The following is a 22,776-nucleotide window of genomic DNA, read 5'->3' on the forward strand; positions in this document are numbered from 1 at the left end:
AGATCATGGATTAAATGGTATGCTACCTAGATAAGTGGAGTCGAAGACAGAGTGAGGGTTCATGGAGTAATGGGGGGGAGTGGGGCAGGACAGGCCCAAGGGGACTTCTCTGTGGACTCAAATCCTGCTTTCATGTTCCTTTAAAGTCTTTTTAACGTAGTCTTATTTCAATCTGCTACCTCAAAATTATAAGAGTAAGAAAAAATGGGGAGGGAAGGAATTTTATAGGGAAGACAAGGGGACACCAGAAAGTGATGTGATGAGTGACAGTCTGGCAAATGGCTGGAGAGCTAGGGCTGGGGATTAGGGCCCAAGATGGCAGGTTCAACTTGTCTACAACCTGGCACAAGGGCAATACACGCAAGACACAGAGCACAGAACATCCAGCTGTTTCATGGAGAGAGCTGAGCCTATGTCAGAGCCGGCAGAAAACGGTAAGGGGCCCGCTGGCAGAAATGGTGTGTGTGTAACAGGACTGTGAACTCAGGGCAGGCACCAAGCCTCGTGGCTGTCCCCTGGGTCTGTTTATTGTCTAATGGGAGTCATTCCGTTGGAACGGGACTTTTCCGACCTCTGGTCCAACCCCTTCTAAGGCCGAAAGAACCAACAGTGAGTGGCTATATGACTTGACCAAGTTCACCAAATAGTTGGATGGTCAAAGTGCAGTGTCCGGGCAAGACCTGGGCTTCGGAGACCCACAGAACTGGGTGCAGTCCTGACAGCTGCCTTCCAGCTGTGCGTGGCCTTGGGCTAGGTGTGTAATCTCCTCATCTGTAAAACTGGTGTGTTAAATAAGATCGTGTATACAAACTATTCAATCATGGTAGTTGTTTAGGAAGTATAAGTTCCTTTTTTGCTTTATTTATTCTAGAAATAGGTGTACCGATTTACCAGGTACTACTGTAGGCACTGGAGAGAAGAAAGCAGACAAAAATCCCCACCCTTGTAGTGCTGACATTAGCTTAGATTTCTAGCTGGAAGCTCTTTCTCTCACTCCTTTATTTTTTTTTTTTTAAGATTTTGGATCAGCTTTTTAAACATTTATTATATTTTTTTTATTTATGGCTGTGTTGGGTCTTCGTTTCTGTGTGAGGGCTTTCTTTAGTTGCGGCAAGTGGGGGCCACTCTTCATTGCTGTGCGCGGGCCTCTCGCTGTCGCGGCCTCTCTTGTTGCGGAGCACAGGCTCCAGACGCGCAGGCTCAGTAGTTGTGGCTCACGGGCCTAATTGCTCTGCGGCATGTGGGATCTTCCCAAACCAGGGCTCGAACCCGTGTCCCCTGCATTGGCAGGCAGATTCTCAACCACTGCTCCACCAGGGAAGCCCCTCACTCCCTTTTTTATAATTTGCATCTTGCAGCTCCTTCTCATTGGACCAAAGATAAGTCATACATAAAATCATGCATGTGTGTGAACTCTTAACATGTTGGGGACAGAAGTGGGTATCGCTTATGAATCAGAAAGGCCAAGACTTAGGGGTTAGCCTTTAAGAAGAGAAGTTTGATTAAACCACCCCTCCTTGGTCTGCTCCACAGACTCTGCCTGCTTTCCCATGACTGTGGGTAGACGCTCTGCGCTCCACTTGAAGGCCCAACAACCATCAACTTGAGCGCACGGACCCCACCCCCTCTCACCTATCCATGGATATTGCTCTGGCAATTGTCCCTTTTCTCTTCTATATTGCCATTTCCCCCCATCTCTACTGGATCATCCCCATCAATACATCAATGTACTATAATACCTCCCACCGTAAATTCTCTTCAGACTGTGTCCCCATTCAGCTACCTCCATGTTTCTATGCTCCCTTTTATAGGAATGTTCCTCTCAAGGACGTCTGTACCTGCTTTCTCCAGTTCCCCCATTGGCTCTTGGACCCGCCCCAATCAGGCCTTTGCCTTGCCGTTCCATTGAAAGAGCTCTTGTCAAGGTCAGTGGTCTCCGTTACTAAATCCAACAGTGAATAGCCAGTCTTCATCGTTATTGACCTGGCAGCAGCATCTGACACAGCTCTTGAAATACCTTTTTTCACTCAGCTTCCAGGACAGTGTTTCTTTCTTGGTTCTCCTTTTCCTTCTTTGGCTGTGCTTTCTTACTCTCCTGCGCTAGTTCAGAATTTTAGTCACTGAGAGCCCTAAGTCTCAGTCCTCAGACCCGTTCCTTGCACTCTCTCTCCCTCCCTGATCTTCCTGCCTCCTAAGCTTTAAAGGACCATTTCTGTACTGAAGACTCCCACACTCTTATCTCCAGCTGAGACAACTCTCTGAACTGCAGCCTTCATATCTCCACTTGGGTAGGTATAAGGAATTCAAACTCAACATGTCTAAAATGGAAATCTTTATTTCCCTCCAAGACCATTCTGGAACTCTTCCACCATCCCAGTAAATACCAATTCCTTCCTCCATCTGCTCACAACGAAAACTTTTGCGTTCTCCTTGATTTTACACTTCCTCTCACAACCATATGCAAACCAGCAGCCCATGCTTCCACCTCCTCCTTCAAAACCGATCCCAAACCTACCTTTACTGCTACCCTCTGGTTCAGGCCACCATTATCTCTGCATGATTTTTTTTCCAGTAGCCTCACAACTGGTCTTCCCACTACCACTCTTGGCCACCTTCCCCAGTCTATTCTCAGCGCAGCAGCTGAAGGAATCCTTGTAGGACCTAAATCAGTTTATGTCCCTCCCCTGCTCAAACTCCTCCAAAGACTTCCCTTCTTGTGTTAAGGAAACACTGGAGTCCTTACAATGTCCTTACATAGTCTTCTGCCGCTCCCACCACCTCTTTGACCTCATGCCTACCACTGTTCCCTTGCCCTTATCTAACTGATTATTACCTACTCCATTTAGTATCATCAGATATACTCTGTATTGATACATTTAATTGTTTATTGTTTATATACAAACTTCATGGGGACAGGAACTTTGGTTTGGTCACAGCTATGTCCCCATTGCCTAGAACAGTGCCTAGTGAGTATCAAGCTGTTGACACTTAGTACATACATACATACATGTTTAATGAGTGAATTAAATCTCTCCCACTTTTTACTTTAACTTCTGTATGGTGGCAGCAAAGAGGGAACCTGAGTTCATCTCACAGCCTGAAATTTACAATTTCTCCCCTTGCCCAGCCCAGCCACTCAAGCTCCCCATGCACTTAGTTCCGCTGAATGGAAGAAATGAAGATAGGAAGGAGAGGAGAAGGGGCGACCTTTAAGAGGAGCAAGAGTTTAACTTGAAAACTAGGTTGGCTTCCAAAGCACTGCTTGAATTTGACCCCTCTCCTCCCTCCAGGCTCAGCCCATCACCCCCCTCAGCTGACGACTCCCCTAACTGGGAGACCAGCCTCCAGTCTTCTTTTCTTCCAAACCCACCCTTCATGAAGCTGCCAAAGGGCCATCTAAGATGGAAATCTGTGTCTTCCCTGTGGCTGGCGCATTCCATAAACTGTGCTGCCATCGTCACGTACACAATAAATACTGGTTACTTCAATGTTTATAAGATGAGAAGGCCACAAACTTTCATTAATTTAATTTTCAAGTTCAAGTGGTTTCCTCTTCTCTTCCTCATTTCTTCCACTTACCTTCACAAGTTATCAAGATTGTACTCTTTCCTCAACAAGATTCTCAGCATTGAGGTAGATTTAAAAAAGAAGCATGACCTTTGACTTTTAGCTATGGGTATCATTTGTAACCATCCCGAGATGTTTATGAAAATAGTATATTGCCCCAGAAACAACCCCCAAAAAGGCAGGAAGGGAGGATGGATATTTTCTGTACACTGACTATGTGCCAGGAACAGTCAAGGTAGTAGTAGTATTACCTGCATTTTCTAGTTGAAGAAACTGAGGTTCAGAGACTAAGTCTCTTGCCCAAATCCTTGGGCCTCACTCCAAATTTCCTGCTGTTTCCACTATAAGAAATACCATAAAGCTAATATAAATATATGAAAATACGTACACACATGATTTAATGAAAAAGAAACACCAAAGAGTATTTGCACATATGACACTGCTATGTGGGGTTAGGGTTATGTAAAATGACGCTGCTATGTAAAATGGTTATATGTACATAGACAAGGAAGGAGTTTAGATGGAAATAGTCAGTCTTGATTTTATTGAACCATGTGTCCTCTAAATTGTCCCAGTGCTTAGCAGTGATATAGTAGTTAGAGTAACACTGAGAAAACAAGCTCGAGAAAAGGTGCTCAATTGTGTGTATACTTCTTAGACTTAGCAGAGGGGAGAGAATTTCATAAGCAGTATTTGGTTTTCTGGAGGAGGAGAGGAAGGAGGCAAATATTAAGGAGATGTCTAAAGCCAGAGAGGAGGAAGATGAACAGAAAAGATCCCTCCCAGGTGGTCTGGCTTGATACAGGTTCTCTCTCTTCAGCAAGGACCGTTCCCACTTCCTAGAAATTGACAGGAAAAATGCTGGCCAAGTAAGTTTCAAATTTCTCTAGGGCATTACCTAACAAGCAGGATGCTGGGACTGATCTTGGCACTGCTGACTGGAAAAGTCACTGGGCTGGAAATCAGAGGACCAGGGTCCTTGGTGCTGATTTGGCTGCCAACAAGCTTATTTCTATGTAACTTGGAGAGGTCACTTACCCTCTTTTGTCCTCAGTTATTCCATTTGTATAATATAGAAGTTGAACTATCTGATACGTTCTTTCCAATTCTAACCTTTTATGGTTGTTCTAGTCTTAGCTCTCATCCTGTCCCACCAAGACGATTGCAGTATTCTCCTAACTGGTCTCTTGACCTCCATTCTTGACGCTGTAAATTGATATTTCACACTGCTGCAGAATGAGTTACCCAAGAGCTAGATCAGATCATCTCTTTCTTACAATTGCAGTCACTCTCCACTGCATAAAGTCCCCTGGTGACAGTCCTAGCACATTAACAGAGGTCACAAGGCCCCTGAATGTCCAGCCCCATACATCTCTTCAGCTCCATCTCCTACCATGGCCCTTCTCGAACTCCAGGCCCTAGTAATAAAGAACAGCTGGTAGCTTCTGAACACACCACACTATTACTGACATTTATGCCTTGGCTATTTCCCTCCAAGAAATCCATTCTTACCTTTCTCCACCTGGTTCATTGTCCTTTATCCTTCCCGTTCTAGTTCAGTCTTAGCTCTCTTAAGATGCTTTCCTGAAACCCTCCAGATTAGTCCACGAGAAGGTTTGCTCTCTCCACCCTCCTGCACTGACTTCATTAGTCTAGGATTCTTTATTGAGATGTCTGTCCCTCTACCAGGCAGAAGGTTCTTGAAGTGCAGCAGCTGTTCTTATTTTCTTTGCAGTCTCTGAGTGAGGTCCCCAATCTGAGGTCTCACCTGGTTTGCAGAAGGTGCCCAAGAAATGTTTACGGAATTGCACAGACTTCCTTCAGCCTTCAACCGGCAGCCCTCCGCAAGCACTCCTTGGAATACAATCCCAAAGGTGGACCAAGGCAGGTTCCATCCCTATTTCTTAAGTGCACTTAGCTAGCTCCCCCAGAGCCTTGCCCAGATCTGTGAGTTTCAGAGTTGGCAGTCAAAGGCAGGCTCACCACTCCCCACCCCCTCCCACCAATTTCTCTAAGCAGAAACAAAAAGACGTCCAGGTGCCAGGCATCCGGGTTGCTATTCCACAGGGCTCGCAGGACAGAATCGTATCTGCTGCCATGAGGGTATTATCTTAAGCATTGCTAAACACCCCTAACCTATCAACTCCTGGCTTTGTAGTCATTTCCAGTTGGAATGTCTTTAGGCTGTAAAAAGACAGGTTTGTGAGAAGACATAAACATCTTTGGTGAGAGGTGACATATGTTTTCTCCTAGTGAAAGCAAGCCACTCCCGTAGACTTTGCAGTTTTCTGGACACTGCATAAAATACATCTCTTAGGCAATTAATTTCCTGGCAGGCTTCGAGTGAAGCAATTACTCCCTGTTTTTCTTTGTCATTGTTCAAAAGTCTAACAGTGCATCTATCTACTTTATTCGTGTCTGGAAGGAAGGCCAAAGACTGCCTTGAAACCTCTGCGGCAAACGTATGTAAAAACACTTAGTGTTCACACGTTTGATTTAAATATTGACAAATTTTTTCATTAGTACATTAAACCCTCAGCTTTATTCATCTTAAATGCTTTCCGGGAGAGTGACTCCCCCCGTTAGCATGACTCCCAGTAACTCAACACAAACTTTGCAAGCGGGCGAACCATGGAACCTGGTAGTCTACTGTGCTCCTATTCTGTGGTGAGGCAGCTGGAACTGGTTATGAACCAGCACTGGAAATAGTATTGGGAGATTTCTTGGCAGATTTCTTACATCGTTATTCAATATGAACTGCCAATCATATGCTCGTAGTTATGAAAATGTCAGGAAACTCCTAGTGTTCATGCTTTGCTTGACAAAGCTATTTTCAAGTCGTGTTGGAAGGCAGGGGCATCCAACATTTGGGATGGAGAAGAAAAGAGCAACCCTGCCCCCAACCTTCCCAGCAGTGTTTGAGAAGTTGGTAATTCAGTCCTAGATGACAAGAGCTCAACTCTGAACTGAGAGACATCCGTTTCACACAGTCTCAATTAGTCCAGGATGTGTGTCAGGGCTACTAGAGTTCTGAAAGGAAATGCAAGAAACTTGTTCACTTCTTGCTCAGTTTGGATCAACTGAGCTTCAGATCAGGGTCAGCAAGTGTTTGACCCTTGCTCCCAGAGGCACTGGAGCAATGCCCACGAGACAGGAAAGTGAGTAAGGCAGAGACTAGAGAGAAGGGAGAGAGTGAAAGGGAAGGAAAGTAAAGGGTTTGGCAGAGAGACGGAGGGAGGACAAAAAAGAAGTGTGAAAGAAATGAAAAATAGGGGATTAATACAACATCTCATGATGATGAAATAAATTCATATGACCTTTCAACACACATATTATAACTTAAGTTTAGAGTCTTATCACATTCTTGTAAGATATGTAAGGGCATTCTTAATCTACCATTGAAAAAGCAACAGTTGTTGTGGAAATTTTGAAAAACAGAAGCACAAAGAAGAAAATTAAAATCACCATACATCCAGGACCTACAGATAATCACTCTTAACAAATATTTGCATGCATACATATAAACACACAAATGAATTCTTTTTACAACTTGGAATTATACTAGACATAATTTCTTCTTTTGAATGGAATATGTATTTTCCCCATCATTATTCTTCTAAAACATGGTTTTTAGTGGTTGCAGTGAAACATTTAGGTTGTATCCAACTTTTTGTTATTTATAAAATGTTGAGATGAATATCCTTGTGTATGAATCTTTATATACATCTATGATATTTCTCTAGGCTACAAACAATGAGTGGAATTATTTTCTAAGTCAAAGGTGTGCAGCTCTTTAAGGCTTTTTTTTTTTTTTTTAAGCATCTTTATTGAAGTATAATTGCCTTACAATGGTGTGTTAGCTTCTGCTTTATAACAAAGTGAATCAGTTATACACATACAATATGTTCCCATATCTCTTCCCTCTTGCATCTCCCTCCCTCCCACCCTCCCCATTCTTTAAGGCTTTTAACGTATATTTCCAAATAGTCTTCTAAGAAAATTGTTCTAATTAATATTTCTACCATCAGTACAGAATGGTGTCTATTTCTCTGCACTTGCTGCTAACAAATACCTGCTAAGGTACCTACTAGGTATTATCACTTTTTAAGATCATATCTCATTTTTATCCATAGTGAAGTTAAACATGTTTTTCATATGCTCACATGTTTGTAAAACATTTGTACTAGTAATATAAACCATTTGCATATTTTATGCATTTTCTTTGTCCATTCTACTGTTGGTATTAGTATTCTTATTAGATGAAGAGATTGAGATTTTGAGAGACCAAACAACTTGTTCAAGATCACATAGTTAAGTGGCAAATTTGGTTTTTTAGTCGGCTTCATGTCATGCTAGGCACGGTATTCTTTTATAAATCCCAAGGATAATAATATCCTAAGTCCAACACAGCAAAACAAAATCCACTGAAACCACAATAAATAAAATCAAGAAAATCCACAATAGTACAACAAGGTGCAGAGCCCCTCATGAGGAGTATCGAATATCTCTTTGGTCTTTAATTACAGTCACCGAGTTGTGTGCTTCGAATATTTGCAGAGAAATAGCAATAGCCTAAGAACCATGTTTATAATGTGTTTTATTTGAATGAGCTCTTCCCTCCAGATTGGTAGACTTAAAGTAAACCTGTAGGCAGAGATGTGAGGAGAGATGCTGAGGAAGGTGACAGTGTATTGGTGTGTGTGGTGTATATGGGGATGGTGTATTGGTTAATGGTCTATTCCACTGGTCAGAGGGGGAGGGAAGGTAGCTACCAAAAAAGCTAGTTGATGGTAGGGGCACTTGTGACTAGGAGCATGCTCTCTGAAATCAGGGAGGGAGGTGCAAGTGGCTGAGTGCAGGCTAGGGCAGCCCAGGGGGACAGCCTTCAATGAACGTTATCAGTTCCTTCAACCAACCAGCATCAGCTGAGCTCCTGGTCCAACTTCACCTGGAGCATCAGGCTTTACTCTGGGCACCAGAGTTCAAAAGGGAAGCATTCATGGGAAGCAAAGATACTAGATTGGTGAAGAGAACTAAAATCATGTCACGAGAGCAATGGCTGAAGGAGCTAGAGAGGGGAGCCTGGAGAGGAGAAGACTTGAGGGCAAACAAGAACAGTCTTCAAATGCTTCAAGGACACTCTGCATCTTTTACTGGACACGTGTGCTCTTCATCGCCTCATCTCCAGTGTCCTGGCACATGGTGCTCAGTCAGAAAACATATTTATTGACAGGTGCCAGGCACTGTCCCACCCTTGGGGATCCAGCAGTGGACAGAGCCCCTGCCTTAAAGGAGCATACCTTCTCAAGGTACCCAGTACGTGGCTGCTGAGGATGAGCGGATACACAGGTGAATGCGTGAAAGATCGTACTCATCAAAATGGAGAGCAGAGGAGGAACATTTGGACTGAGATGGTAAATGAGTGATGACCTCTGAAGTGGCTGAAGATAACTAGGAAACGCCAGTGCCTACAAAGCTGAAGTCAGAGGTCTGAGGAGTAAAGCCCAACTAGTTCCCTCTCCTCCATACTCACATCACTAAATCACATCTCTAATTAAAGCCCCACCCAGTTAAACCATGTCAATGGTTCCCTATTGCCTTTAGGATAAAGTGCAAATTCCATAACAGGACGCATAAGTTGGCTCACAAATGGGAGCCTGTCTCTCTTTCCAGTCTTATGCTCTGTTGTTCTGACAAAAGGAAGAGAATCGGATAGAAAACTCCTGCCTGGGGTTGGCTCAGTGCAGGCTAGGGGCAGCCCAGCGAGGCAGCCTTCAATGAACGTTATCGGTTCCTTCAACCAACCAGCACCAGTTGAGCGCCAGCCAGGGTGTGGCAGTGGGTGCAGGTCCTGGTGCTCGAGGAGCTCACAGTTTAAAGAAACTGTGGCGACATGTCATAAGGGCTACTACCTGGTGAGGAGGAAATGGCAGGAACGGAGGCAGCAGTACTTCTATTCATTAATTCTGCAGATACCGAGTGTCCGCTGCATGCCCGCCACTATTCTAGGTGCCAGGGCTCAGGGGTGAACCACGGGCAGGGCAGGGGAGCAGTCTACTCGGTGTGGCCAATACAGGGTTTAGGGTCTGCGGAGAATTTGAAAACAATCATGAAACCAACTCTCTGTTAGTCTGCTGTTATTACCATATTGTGTCTGCGATTCAAACAACGTCCTATGAAATACTCCTATCCACCAGGGAGATGCTCCCACAGCCCTGCCCTTCGTACACCATTGCTGGGGCTACGATCGTGAACAAAACATCCCCCAGTCACTGCCCTCATGGAGCTGACATGCCAGTGGGGGAGGGTGATGGCTCCTCTCTCCTTTAGTAACAGAGCTGCCCATATCAGCTGGCCACCGGCTCAATTAGCAGGAGACCTCAGCTAGAGGCGGCATGTGGCTATGTTCTGGCTAAAGAGATGTGAGCAGAAGTGAAGTGTACTACCTCTGGGTCAGGCCCTGCAGAGAGAAAGAAAGGGACAGAGGGGGAGGGAGAGAGGGCAGAAGGAAAGAAGGAAGGAAGGAAGGGAGGGATGAAGAAAGGAAGAAGAGAGGGCTGTGTCCTTAAAAAAGAAAAGATAGAATGTGCTTGCTATATTTAAAAAGAATAACCAACAAGGACCTACCGTATAGCACAGGGAACTCTGCTCAATGTTATGCGGCAGCTTGGATGGGAGGGGAGTCTGGGGGAGAGTGGGTACATGAATATGTATGGCTGAGTCACTTTGCTGCACACCTGAAACTATCACAACATTGTTAATTGGCTATACTCCAATATAAAATAAACAGTTAAAAAAATATTGTTGTTTCTTCAGATGAAAAAAAAAGAAAGAATGTGCTCCTGACTGGAGTGTGGTCGTGAAGATGCTGAAGAAGCCATCTAGAACAAGGTAGATGACACAGGTTGGGGCTGGTAGAAGAGTAATACAGACTGAGCTTGGGTCTCAGGGTGAGCGTGGGAAACGGAGCTACCTTTCCAGCTCTGAGTAGCCTCCTCAGGACTAAGGAGAAATCAATTTCTATCTTGTCTAAGCCACTGTATCTTCATCTATCTATCTATCTATCTATCTATCTATCTATCTATCTATCTATCTATCTATCTATCTATCTACTCATTTATTACACCAGCCTAGACTGTATCCTAATGAATACCGAGAGATAGACTATAGACAAAGAAAGGAAATGCATAGTTTGTCCAGCGATAACTGGCATGCAGAAGAATAAAGCAGGGGTGGGAGGCTGCAACGTCAGTGTTGCTGGCAGACCCCCATGCTCCAAGACAACTGTCACTAGCCACACGTGCTTGTTTTGAGCACTCGAATGTGGGCAGCTGAGACGTGTAAAATACACTCTGGGTTTCAAAGACTTAAACCAAAAAAATACATGTAAAGTAGCTCATTAATATTTGCATATTGATTACATGTCAAGATGATAATATTTTAGATCTACTGGGTTAAATAAAACATATCATTACAATATAATACACTAAAATGTAAACAGTTGAAATTAATCTCACTGTTCTTACTTTTTCATATGTGGCTCCTAGAAAATTTTAAATTACATATGTGGTTCGTAGTCGTGGCTCACATGACATGTCTACCGGCTGCCGCTGCTTTACCGCCTACCACTTACCCCTCAGAGTCCTCCCAGCCAGTTCGCCCCCGAGCCTGCTGACTCCGCCGTGTCGTGGCTTCCCCAGGCCCCCCAGGCCCAGCTTTCCAGGGTCCTGTTCATGGGGGAGAGGCCTGCTCTCCGGGTGTTAGGATTTATCAAGAATTATCGTGATTATTCAGTGGGCTCCTTTAAAGACCCAGGAACGGAGGCCCCTACACGTGGGCAGAGTACCCAGCGTCCTCTTTGGAGAGCAGTCGAGAAGGCCCAAAAGGCTTTCTTTTGCCTTTCAAAAGAACACACCCTTTCCCAACTGGACTGCCACAGTACGCGAACTTCCCCCCTGAAAGGCTGGCCTTGAAGTTCAGAGTGTTTGTTTCTAGAAGGCCCTTGTTAAAGAAAGTGGCATTTGAAAAACTCTAAAGCTGTAATATCCAAGAGCAAGGGCTTTGGAGTCAGATAAACCAGGCTCACATCCTAGCTCTAGCCCTTCCCTAGCCGTGCGGCCTTTGAATAATTATTGAGCCATTTCACGCATCCATTTCTTCATCTCTGAAGCCAGGATACCATTACCCACACCTCACACCATGGTTCCACCTATAACACACGTGCCACGGATGCAGGCCAACTCATGGAGATAGACCCCAGGCCCCCAGCCATCCCTTTTAAGAAGCTGTTCAGAATTAGGAAGAAGGGTAAAAAAAATATGACTACAGGGGTATGAATCACCTTTGCTTCATTGCCCCACGGAAAAATTCTGCCAGTGGGGAGAGGGCTGGGAAAGGCAGTAAAAGGAGAACCACGTTCCCATTGAGTGCACACAATATACGTCAAAATTCCCATCATGCACGTACAGAGTTCTACCTGGAGGCTAAGGGGTCAGGCCTATGCATGAAAAAAATTAATTGAAATAGTTCTTAAAGAAGGAAGAAAAACAAAGCAACCTGGTGTGTCCTTGGTGAAATGTCCTTTTCACACTGGCCCTCGGGTTACATCAGCCAGAGGTGGCCTGTCAAGGTGATGCTGCCTGACGCACGATGAAGTGTTTCATTAACACTGTCAAAGCAGGACAGCATTTACGGGTTCAAATGCTGCGCCTTTCACGTGTTGCTCAGACATAAACCTGACCTTACTTCACAGAGCTGGGAGCAGTTGAAATCCCAGCAGCTTTCCTCCCTGAGTCACACAGGGGAGTAAGGGCTTTATGTGCTTTCTCACCGCAATGCTGGGAGTTGGGTATTGTTAACCCGAGTTCACCGAGGTCCAGAGAGGCTTCTCAATGTCCCCCTGATCTGGCGAGTATCAGAACGAGGGCTAGAATCAGCTCCAGCTAATTCTTTTTTTTTTTTTTTTTTTTAGCATATAGTTGAGTTTTTTCCTTTTTTTTTTTTTTTTAATTTATTTATTTATTTTCGGCTGTGTTGGGTGTTCGTTTCTGTGTGAGGGCTTTCTCCAGTTGCGGCAAGCGGGGGCCACTCTTCATTGCGGTGCGCGGGCCTCTCACTATTGCGGCCTCTCTTGTTGCGGAGCACAGGCTCCAGACGCGCAGGCTCAGTAGTTGTGGCTCACGGGCTTAGTCGCTCCGCGGCATGTGGGATCTTCCCAGACCAGGGCTCGAACCCGTGTCCCCTGCATTGGCAGGCAGATTCTCAACCACTGCGCCACCAGGGAAGCCCCAGCTAATTCTTAACAAGGCTGCCATGCTGCTACCAATACAGAAAGGCCAGGAGCACGATGTTTACATTCATTACGCAATATCAAAGACTTATAAATTGGATGGAATTTTAGCTTGAATGTCTTAATTATTTTGTTTTATTTTTTATTTATTTATTTTTTTGGCTGCGTCGGGTCTTAGTTGCGGCACGCGGGATCTTCGTTGAGGCGTGTGGGATCTTTCATCGTGGTGTGGGCTCTTCGTTGCGGCGCTTGGGCTTCTCTCTAGTTGTGGCACACGGGCTTAGCTGCCCCGCGGCATGTGGGATCCCAGCTCCCCCGACCAGGGATGGAACCTGCGTCCCCTGCATTGGAAGGTGGATTCTTTACCACTGGACCACTGGGGAAGTCCCTTAATTATTTTTATGGAGACAAATGCTAGGGAACCAATTTCCCTGGCTAGGATGCACATCGTAACCATGCTGGTGATTGAAAAGGCCTTGGGTAGGATGTGTGCAACACAGAGCCGAGATGGTATCGTGGGAAGAGGGCAGAACTGGGAGGAAGGCAAGCCTTCAAGACTCCTCCGGTGACGTGGGGGAATTTTGTAAGGCTCCTGCAGTCTCACTTTGCTTATTAAATGGGAAGACTTACCACTGAATGGCCTGGATCACAGGATTTTTGTATGACAATGCATGTGAAAATGCTTTTGTGAGCTACAAAACCCTACATGAATGTACCAGACTAATCAATGGATGCAGTGGGTGGCTTGGTGTGACAAAAGGGCAAAGATTAGGGAGATCTGACTTTTCTGTAAGACTTCTCTGTAATTTTGGAAAATGCGATTTTTATCACTTCTTCCCTCCCTCATTGGTTTGAGGAAAGGAAATTATCCATTTTAAAAAACCCAAACCAAATTGTAAATTGAATTAAAAAATAACATTGAAAAGTGGGTTCCTGCTTACAAAGCATTTTCCATGCATTGTCTCATTTGGTCCTCAAAGTCACTCTATGAGGTGGATATTTTAAAGATGAGGAATATGAGATTGAAGAGATAGAGTAGCTTCTGTTTGATCCTTGGTTATTAAGTGGCAAAGATGGGGACTTGATACCAGGTCTTGATGTTGAATCGAATGTCCTTTCTTCTTCATTCAGTATCCTCTGAGCCCAACCTCCATTCTACTGTCTCCCTCTATTCCCTGCCAAAAAATGTTTAGCAGAATAGAATTTAACCTCACTGATCAATCACTGGTCTTGGTTAATCAGGTGTTAGTTGAGGAGAATATTTACTTTCCAGCACTGTCCTTTATCTCAGAGAGTTCAAAAGACGTGGCCTCTACCCCCAGGGAGCATGTAATCTTTCTAGACAGATAAGATATCAAATGTTGAAACAACTAAGGAGAAAGTGTATTAAATCTTATAGTACAGAATCTAAGTGTAATAGTTTCAGTGCAGGAAAACGCCCCCGGAAGCTGGGTGGTCAGGGAAGACTTCCTGGAGTAGGTAGAACTTGAGCTTCCTCTCGTAGTCATGGCAGAATGGAGGCCAGAGGCCAGATCCTGAGTCTCAGACAAGTATTCTTCTTACTATGAAGATTGGCACCAAAGGGAAGAGTAGATCTTACTTTTTTTTTAGATCTTACATTAAAAATGCCCTTTGACTTTAAACACACACACATATGCAAACACACTCATGTGTTACTTGGTTGGGGGACATAAGCTGTGGCAAGCAGATAGTCTATTTGTGAATGTTTGTGGTCTAAGATGTTGATTCATATGTTAGTCAAAATGACCATCACAATATCAGTAAAATCAATTGAGGGCAGTGCTCAGAATGGCATACTGCTTTCGTGAAAGAGCTATACCTTCTGAGGTAATACTCATTAAAAAAAAAAAAAAAAATGGCATTCTTTCTTGTGGCTTTCCCAAAAATGCAGCCTGGCAATGTAAAAGCCCAAGTAATAAAGCTGCCCTCTTTGAAACCTCCTTTATATCTACCATGTGCAGATCCACCAGGCATGGCATTTAAAAAATTGTGACACAAAACACAAAATGGTTGCACTATCAAGTTTGATGTAGCCAGTTTAATATTAGACATCACTGTTCATAGAAATACTTTTTGATCTGAGGAGATATGAAACCCAGCCATCCCGTAGCTGGAATGTAAGGATTCTGCAGAAGAGCGTGGATTAACTTGAAAGTGTGAGGGGAATGGGATGGCCTTGTTTCCTTGGTGACCGAGAGTTCACGAGAAACTCCCTACTTGTTCCAACACATTGTAAATCTGTGTCCCCAGTGCCAAACTCTGTGTTTGGCACAGAGTAAGTATGTAAGAAATAAATGGTGAATGGATGAAGAGATGCTTTCTTTGATGGTTTTGTACTTTATAGCGCTTTGAGAGTCCTTGTTAAAAACATCGTAACATCGACCATTTGCAGGCATGTGGATGGCTCAGCACTTTAGAAAGATGACCTTATTCGCACCACGTAACAATCACGAGAGGCAGATATTACTACTCTCATTTAATAGACAGGAGACTGAGGCTTAGAGAAATGAAGCAGTTTGGCCAAGTTCATAGCCAGGCCCACATGATACCTAAGCGCATGATACCAGCCTCTGTTTACAAAGCCACTCAACCTTGATGTGTGTATCAGGTGGGAATAGAGAGACAGCAAAAGCAGAGAACAAAAGCAGTCTTATTAAAACTAGCTAATATTTATCAAGTATGTATACTTTGTAAGTGATTAGGCTGTATCTCTTCTAATTATCATTACAACTCTAAGAGGTCAGTTCTATTTACCCCCTCATACAGATGAGTAAAATGAGACAGATTCAAGAATTTAAGAAACTTATCCAAGGTCACCTAGTTAGTAAGTAGTGGCGCAAAGCCCCAGACATGAAACTGTACATTCCTTAAAATTACTTTTCTCAAAAAAAAAAAAAAAAATCCCAACCATCTTATTTTTGCCTAGTTTACCCCTACTTAACAAAAGCTGGACCATAACAAAATAAAAGGCAAACAATTCTTTTTAAAAATTCGTTTAGCTTTTCGCTGAAATGTTCCTGTGAATGGAGAGTTTATCACTTATCTAATGATGTCTCACTCGTGCAGAGAAGAGATGGATCTAAATAAAGATGGTTCATGGTCTCTGCCAGGAATCCCCTGGGATGGTTCTCTGATCCCCTCATTGCTCACCACTTCTCAATGGGACTGAAAGGCAGTTGATGCCTTTTTGAATCTTGTCAATCAGAAAAGGCAATGTGCCAGTCTTGTTAATGCCACCTTAAACCACTTCTCAGTTGATCTGTCAACACCGTTGATACGCTGGGCCCTTGCTGTACAGCAGAAAAGACTACCCAAGCTTGTCTTTCCCACCCTTTCTTTAAAGGAGCTGCAAGGCCATGAGGCCAGGCTTTCTTTCAGTACTAACCTCCCAAGGAAGCCAGCTTTGTGTTCACACCTGCCACAGGCACCTTTGCTCTCTCAGTGGCCGGGCCCCTCCCCACTTCAGTCACTCCTCTGGAAACCACTCTCTCCCCTCTTGCTTCTCAACGTTTCATAGGCAGTATCCAATGGGTGCTAACTGTCTTAACAAGTGGCCTACTAGGCTGAGGAATTCTGCTGGTCTGACTCAGCTGTGTGTCAGTCATTTGCAAGTTGCAGATGGTCTCGAGCTGCTAAAACACTGTGACAAATGAGCGAGCAAGAAGCAGCTGACATTTCCCAGTTCCATCTTGTGCTTCCGTCCTTAGTTTGTTCTTTTCTTCTCTTTCCTCCCAGTAGGTGAGACTCATCTTGGGCCCAAGTTCACTGGTTAGGGTCGCACATGTAGAAAGAATTAAAGGCACAGAGGCCTAATTCAGGGGATGAAGAAGAGGATGGGTTGGGTTCCCCATGCCAGGAGCCATGCCAAGCACTTTAAAACTTCCCCCTTTGAATCTGCACATGTCCCCATGAGCCAGAGTGTTTTTATCTTCATTTTATAGATGGGTGGGGGAGGGTAAGGATGAAGAGAAAGTTGTTAAATGTTCAAGCTGGATCTCCAATCCAGATCTGTCTGATTTCAAAAGAAAAATCCTTGGATATTTTTAACTTCATGCTTTTCTTATCAGAGACTAAATCCTGGAACTCCCCAGAATAACTTGTACTTGGGTCTCCTCTGAAGTGAGCTACTCTTAGGAGCTTTAAATGGGGGTTCTTGAAAGACATATGGAACTTGGGTAAGTGGTTGTGACATCTCAGGTACCAAGTTGGACAAATGTGTAAGTCCAAACTTGTCCGCAGTACAAGTTTTCCCCCCAAACTTCTCTTTTCCTTGTCCCTCATTTTTCCTGATTACATGGGGGAGAAAGTCATGATGAGGGGTTAATCTGTCTTCCAATTTAGACCACCTTGGTGCCTTCTGACCAGTGAGATCCTGGACCAGTAATACTACATTGACCTTTAGCTTCTTCATCTGTAAAATGGGGCTTGTGACTCAACCACCTACCTTCTTAACATACCGTGGAATTTTCAAAAAGGTGTATGCGAAAGCCCTCTGTCAACTGCAAAGTGCTAGGTCCACTTTTACTAACTGATTCATTCTTTCGATAAATATTAAGTGCTTCTTTGTGAAAAGCACATTGTCAGGCTATTTGGTGGATACAAATGAATAAAATATGATTTCTGCCCTTAAAGTATGTACATTCTTGAAAAGAAGTTTACATGAATAACTATAACAGAATGTACGGGAAAAAAATAGGCACCAGAACAAAGAGAAACATAAGATGCTAGGGGCCTGAGAAACGGATACTCGAGGGGGCTTTAGGAAAATGGAAGAAGCCAGCATATCAAGAGCAATCTGGAAGATAAAATCTATGAAACTCGTCTCATTAACTTATGCATTTATTCATCCACTAAACATTTAGCACATGCTTATCATGTGCTGGTTACCGTGTAAGTTACTGGGGCAACGTAGACAGGCTGAATGAGAAATGCTGGCAGGCTGTCTACGGGGAAATGTCCAATGAGAAGTTGGAAATGCAGGTCTTCAGTTCAGCAGAGTCGGGGTTGATTGACAAACTTCAGTCATCCTTCTAGAGCTGGCAACTGAAGTTATAGGAACTGATGAGCTCATCCAGGTATCCAGGTGAGATCAGATGGTGGAGGAAGGAGGAAGGGCAGGGATAGAAACTTGGGTGATGGTCCACAGATGTGGGGTTGAAAGGAAAAGAGGAATTAGCAGAGCCGACTAAAAAGATAGTCTCAGAGAGTGGAGAGAAGGGTGAAAAAATACTAGAGAAGAAAGTGTAGGCAGCCGCAGACCGTTCCACGAAGATGATGTACATTGGCAACTGAGACGGAACTGCTGGACTTTTCAATTAGGAGATTTTTGGTGCTCCTGGGTCAGCACACAGGTCTCCCACGTCCAGGACAAGTTACTGTAATCATCTGATTCCTGGCCACTAGTAACCACGATGGAGTGCCTGGATTTGAATCCCAGCTCTGCCACTTATTAGCTGTGTGATTTGGACAACTTAATCTTTCTTTCTGTGCCTGGGTTGGGGCCAACACCTTTCCTCGATTCCTGTGATTATTATGAGGACTCAATAAACACAATAGCGTTTAGAACAATTCTTGCCACACGGTGAGCAATCAGTGGGTGTTCGCTATTATACACAGGCCAATCCACCTAGAAAGGCCCACTTCTCAAAAGCTCATGGCTTCTGAATTGAGAGGCCACAGATCAGATCAACCTCTCCATCCCCCTGGTAGGCCCCCACTCATGCAGGACATCCACTGCTTTGTGATGGAACCCAAGGCTCTGGGGTGGAATTCTTGGGAAGGCACGTTATGTGAACTATGCCGTTTTCTGGGACTGTTGCTGTCAAGCTGACCAGGGTTTGGAAATGTGAGGACTTTCTATTGATGAGCTTTGGGTAAACCACTGTAAACAAGTCTGAAAAACCATCACATTTGACTGGTTTGTAAGTTATGGAAAGTGAACCCAGATCTAACACGTGGTAACAAGGAAAAAAAAAAAATAGGAAGATTTTGTTACTTTTAATCATAGGTTTTTATTCCACAGGTTTCCTGTTAATGAGTTCAAAGAATGTGATCTGCTTTTTCCCTTCTATGTGGCACCTCATCTGTCACCAGTGTTTCACAGAAATGTGAAATGACTAGCCGAAAGCTATCTTCTCTCAGACCGTTCCCAGGCCCACCCTGCAGTGTGTAACTGTGGGGTCATGGATGTGTGCCACGGCTGTGAGTGTCACCAGCTTAAAGAACATCTCCCCAAGTTTTTGCAGTGGACCAGGAGACAGTGACCAGCATGTTGGGGACCTGTGCTCCTGTGTGTTCCTGAGAAATGTGGGAAGACTACTAAAGCTGCCTTTGCAATCAGTTTAGATTGTGGAAATAGGAATCTGGGGAAGCTAAATTTACTTACAAGTCAACTGGATTAGCACTAAAGTAATTTTCCTTGTGTAAACCCAATTTTAGGGTAATGCATGAGCTAAATTTGGAGCAGGGGGCCAAGACACAGATTTCCCGTGCTGTAGAGCTCTTGCAGATCTCAGCAGATAACGAAGCTATTATCCATCCCGGCGGAGATGGAAGCATCCTCAAATCCTGTCAGATGGCAGCACTGACAAAAATTACAACCAAATGTATTTTTACACCGATTTGCTTTCTTAAGTCTGGCTCTTAAAAGCAAAACATTCTCTTATAGGAGGAGTTTAGTAAGAACACAAGAATGCCGCTGTGAAGGAAATCTCCTGGGAAGGCCAGGGACTAACAACAGAGGATTTCTGATAGAAGAAAGAGACAAGGATTTGGAACAAGTTTCTGAATGGCATCATTGTCCTTTCTTTTCTTTCTCCCCGCTCCCCCCGAGTCCCCACCTCGAGTTTCCTAACACTCATTTTGTGGAAAAGGATTTGGATCAGAGACTCAGATACTACCTGGGCTTATAAACATATGGTGTGAAAGTATATATATTTTTAATAGTGTCAAGTTAAAGGTCTTTATCCCACTTCTCCTAACATATTCCCTTAATCCTTATCTACTCTTGGCCCCTCCAGTGCTACCCTGTATTCTGCTTTCAAGATACATAAGCCTTCTGAGGAGCTTGTGAGAGTGTTAAACTTCCTTGCCTTCATTTCTCATCTGGTAAAATAAGGGAGACCAGAGCTTAACCCTTGCAAGGAGATGAAGGAATATGTAGCCAATGAGTACCATATGAGTTTCCATTAAGATATCCTTGAACTATATTGAGTACTAACCTAGAAATTATTAAAACAAAAACAACCCTCATTAGTTATTATTTTTTTCATGCAGGAATCAAGTAGAATAAAGAGAATGGGATTCAGAAGACCTGAGTTCTAATCCCAGCTGTGACACTAGCTGTCTGTCCTTGGGGTGGTTTGAAATGAGACAAATTTGGATTCAAATCCCAGCTCTATACCTGATAGGCTGTGTGACCTTGGGAAAGTCACTTGTTGTCTCTGACCTTCAGTTTCCTCAGTGTCAAATGCAGGAAGTAGTACTTGCCTCTAGTAGTCTCTCTTCCCACATTACCATGTATTTACGCACACAAAATCTGACAATATGGATAAGAGAAGGATGGTTGGATTTTAGAACAGGCATAGGAGGAAAGTGAGCTGCCTTCATGATTTTGGACATTAGAAGGATTTACCCACTGATTCTAATTCCACTTATTCAGTCATTCATTCATTCCACAAATACTTAGTTAAGTGTTTGTGGGTGCCTGTTGTATATATGGAGAATACTTAGCCTCAGAAGACAGTCAGACAGTCCCATATGGAGGGCATAAAGACAGGGAACCTGGGGAGTACAGAGGAGGGCATGTGACCTTGGACTGGGGGCTGTAGGGAAGGCTCCCCAGAGGAAGTGATGTGTAAACAGAGCTGCAGGGAAAGAGCAGGAGTGAGAAAGTTCCACATGGAAAGAACAGCATATGCAAACACTGTTCAGCAGGAAAGAACTAGAGTAGTTCAGGATTAGTGTAGAGAGAGATTAGGGTTGGGGATTAGGGCAGAAGAGGCTAGAGTGGCGGAGAAGGACAGAACAGATTAGGAATGGCTTTCTAAATCAAGGAAAGGAGTCTGTACTTCATCCTGAAGGAAAGAGAAAAACACAGGAAGATTTTAAATACGATCATTTTGCAGCTGAGAGTCACTTTAAGGTCTAGAGCTCATGGCAACTGGCTTGGTCTCTCCTCTTAACCCAAGGGCAACCCATAGAATGCAGGTCTGTAATGATTATGATTCAATCTTATGATCCAATAACATGAGGGAAATAGGTGTCTTAGTACAGTATGCCTCAGACCTACAAGTGATAAGTAAGTGCTTACAATAATTACTTTCAGTGTTTAAAATTGAACAAATCCTTCTGAGCCTTTGGCCCTGCCCAGCTCAAGGGCGCTAATGATTTGCTAACTGCAGCCCATATTCTAAATGCCATTCAGAGATATTATTTAGTGGTAGCAGATGGAAACATGTTGCAAGTATGTACATGTGAGAGATCTGTTGGGTTATCTCTGGTCTGAGTTACATCTGCTCAAAGGCCAGAGCAAGACCCTTGGATGTCAGAAGCCCAAAAAAGACAACGTATTCCTTGCCCATTCCACCCCACTATAGAATGAATGAATGAATGAGTGAATGAAAGGGAAGGAGGAATAAAGGAAGGAAGGAAGGGAGGAAGGAAGGAAGGAAGGGAGGGAGGGAGGGAGGGAGGGAGGGAGGGAGGGAGAAATGCCAGCAAGTTCCACAAAGGTCTACTTTCTCCCATGATGATCACTGCAATGTTTTAAAAATATCACATTCTTTCCCAATGATTATCTTTAATGCTCCTGTACTGCTATTTCCCTAAGGAAGTACTTTGTCTATTGGGAAATCTGGGACCAGCTTCAGAGATTCTGGATGGGAAGAAGTTTCCCTCTTTAGAAATTACTTTCATTCGGTACCACACATCCCCAAAGCTTAAACAGTTGGTCTCTTCTTGGGTGTAGTGAAGTTCTAGTGACCTTTGTACGCCTGGGGTCTACTACAGTGCTTGGCAACTATTGGTTGTCAACTGAATGGAATATTCTAGCTTATTATATTTTCTAGTAGGAAGTTATATTGAACCCTTTAGGTTGAATTTTTTCTAAAATGTTTAAGTCTACTTTCTACTTGACTGTGACCTCCTTGAGGACAGGAAATAATGTCTTTTCATCAATGTTGGGACCCTTCCTGAACCTCTTCTTCCCACTGGGCTGTAGTACAATGCGTGGCATAAAGTGAAGAATGAAATTTGTTGCTCTATCAATGGGCTTTTCTTCTTGCTTTGGTAATGGGGTCATTGAATATAACAGAATCATCTTTGCTAGCTGTGGATCTTATACAACCTATGACTGTGTTTCTGCATGGGAAGTAAGAACCAGATGTCAGTGCCAATATCAGATTTATCAACGGTGCACCATACAACCCTGAATAAAGAACTTAACCTCTTAGTGAGAGCACTTTACTATTTTAAGTGGAGATAATACCTGCTTTGCCTATCTTACAGGGGTCTTCTATAGCTCAAAGGAGGTCTTGTGTGTGAAAGTACAGTTATAAGCACTGTGTACAAAATCATTAATGTAGGGAATGGAGCTTAGGACTTGAGTCAAAAAGATGTATAGGGCCGCTGCTCAGAGTGTGTGATGATGAGCCTGGAGAAGTCACTTATCTTCTCTGAACCTCATTTTCTTCATATATAATTCCAGGTACAGCAGTCTGTTCGGACTCTGAGTACCAAAAGAAATAGGAAATGTGCAAGTGCTGGGTAGACCGTAATAAAGGCTGTTTTCACATCAATGTTGTTCATTGGAGCTGACCTACAAAGTGTAGGAGTTTAGGCTGCCCCTGTTCTGATAAAAGTCAGAACAATCCTTGGTGCAGTGCTAGTAAAACCGGGGT

The 22,776-nt window shown here is 43.8% G+C and overlaps 1 protein-coding gene and 1 long non-coding RNA gene across 6 annotated transcripts in view; both read right to left on the reverse strand.

Moving 5' to 3' along the window:
• ROR1 (receptor tyrosine kinase like orphan receptor 1) overlaps positions 1 to 22,776 on the reverse strand; it is a 408,226-nt gene that overhangs the window by 47,314 nt on the left and 338,136 nt on the right. The gene's annotated exons all lie outside the window — the stretch shown is intronic.
• LOC309657176 overlaps positions 15,748 to 22,776 on the reverse strand; it is a 43,332-nt gene continuing 36,303 nt past the window's right edge. The window contains exon 2 of the long non-coding RNA XR_014261681.1: positions 15,748 to 20,952. This is a non-coding gene — a long non-coding RNA (uncharacterized lncRNA). The remainder of the gene's footprint in view (positions 20,953 to 22,776) is intronic.

This window comes from Balaenoptera physalus, assembly GCF_965194825.1.
Source record: "Balaenoptera physalus genome assembly, chromosome: 1".
NCBI lineage: Eukaryota > Metazoa > Chordata > Mammalia > Artiodactyla > Balaenopteridae > Balaenoptera > Balaenoptera physalus.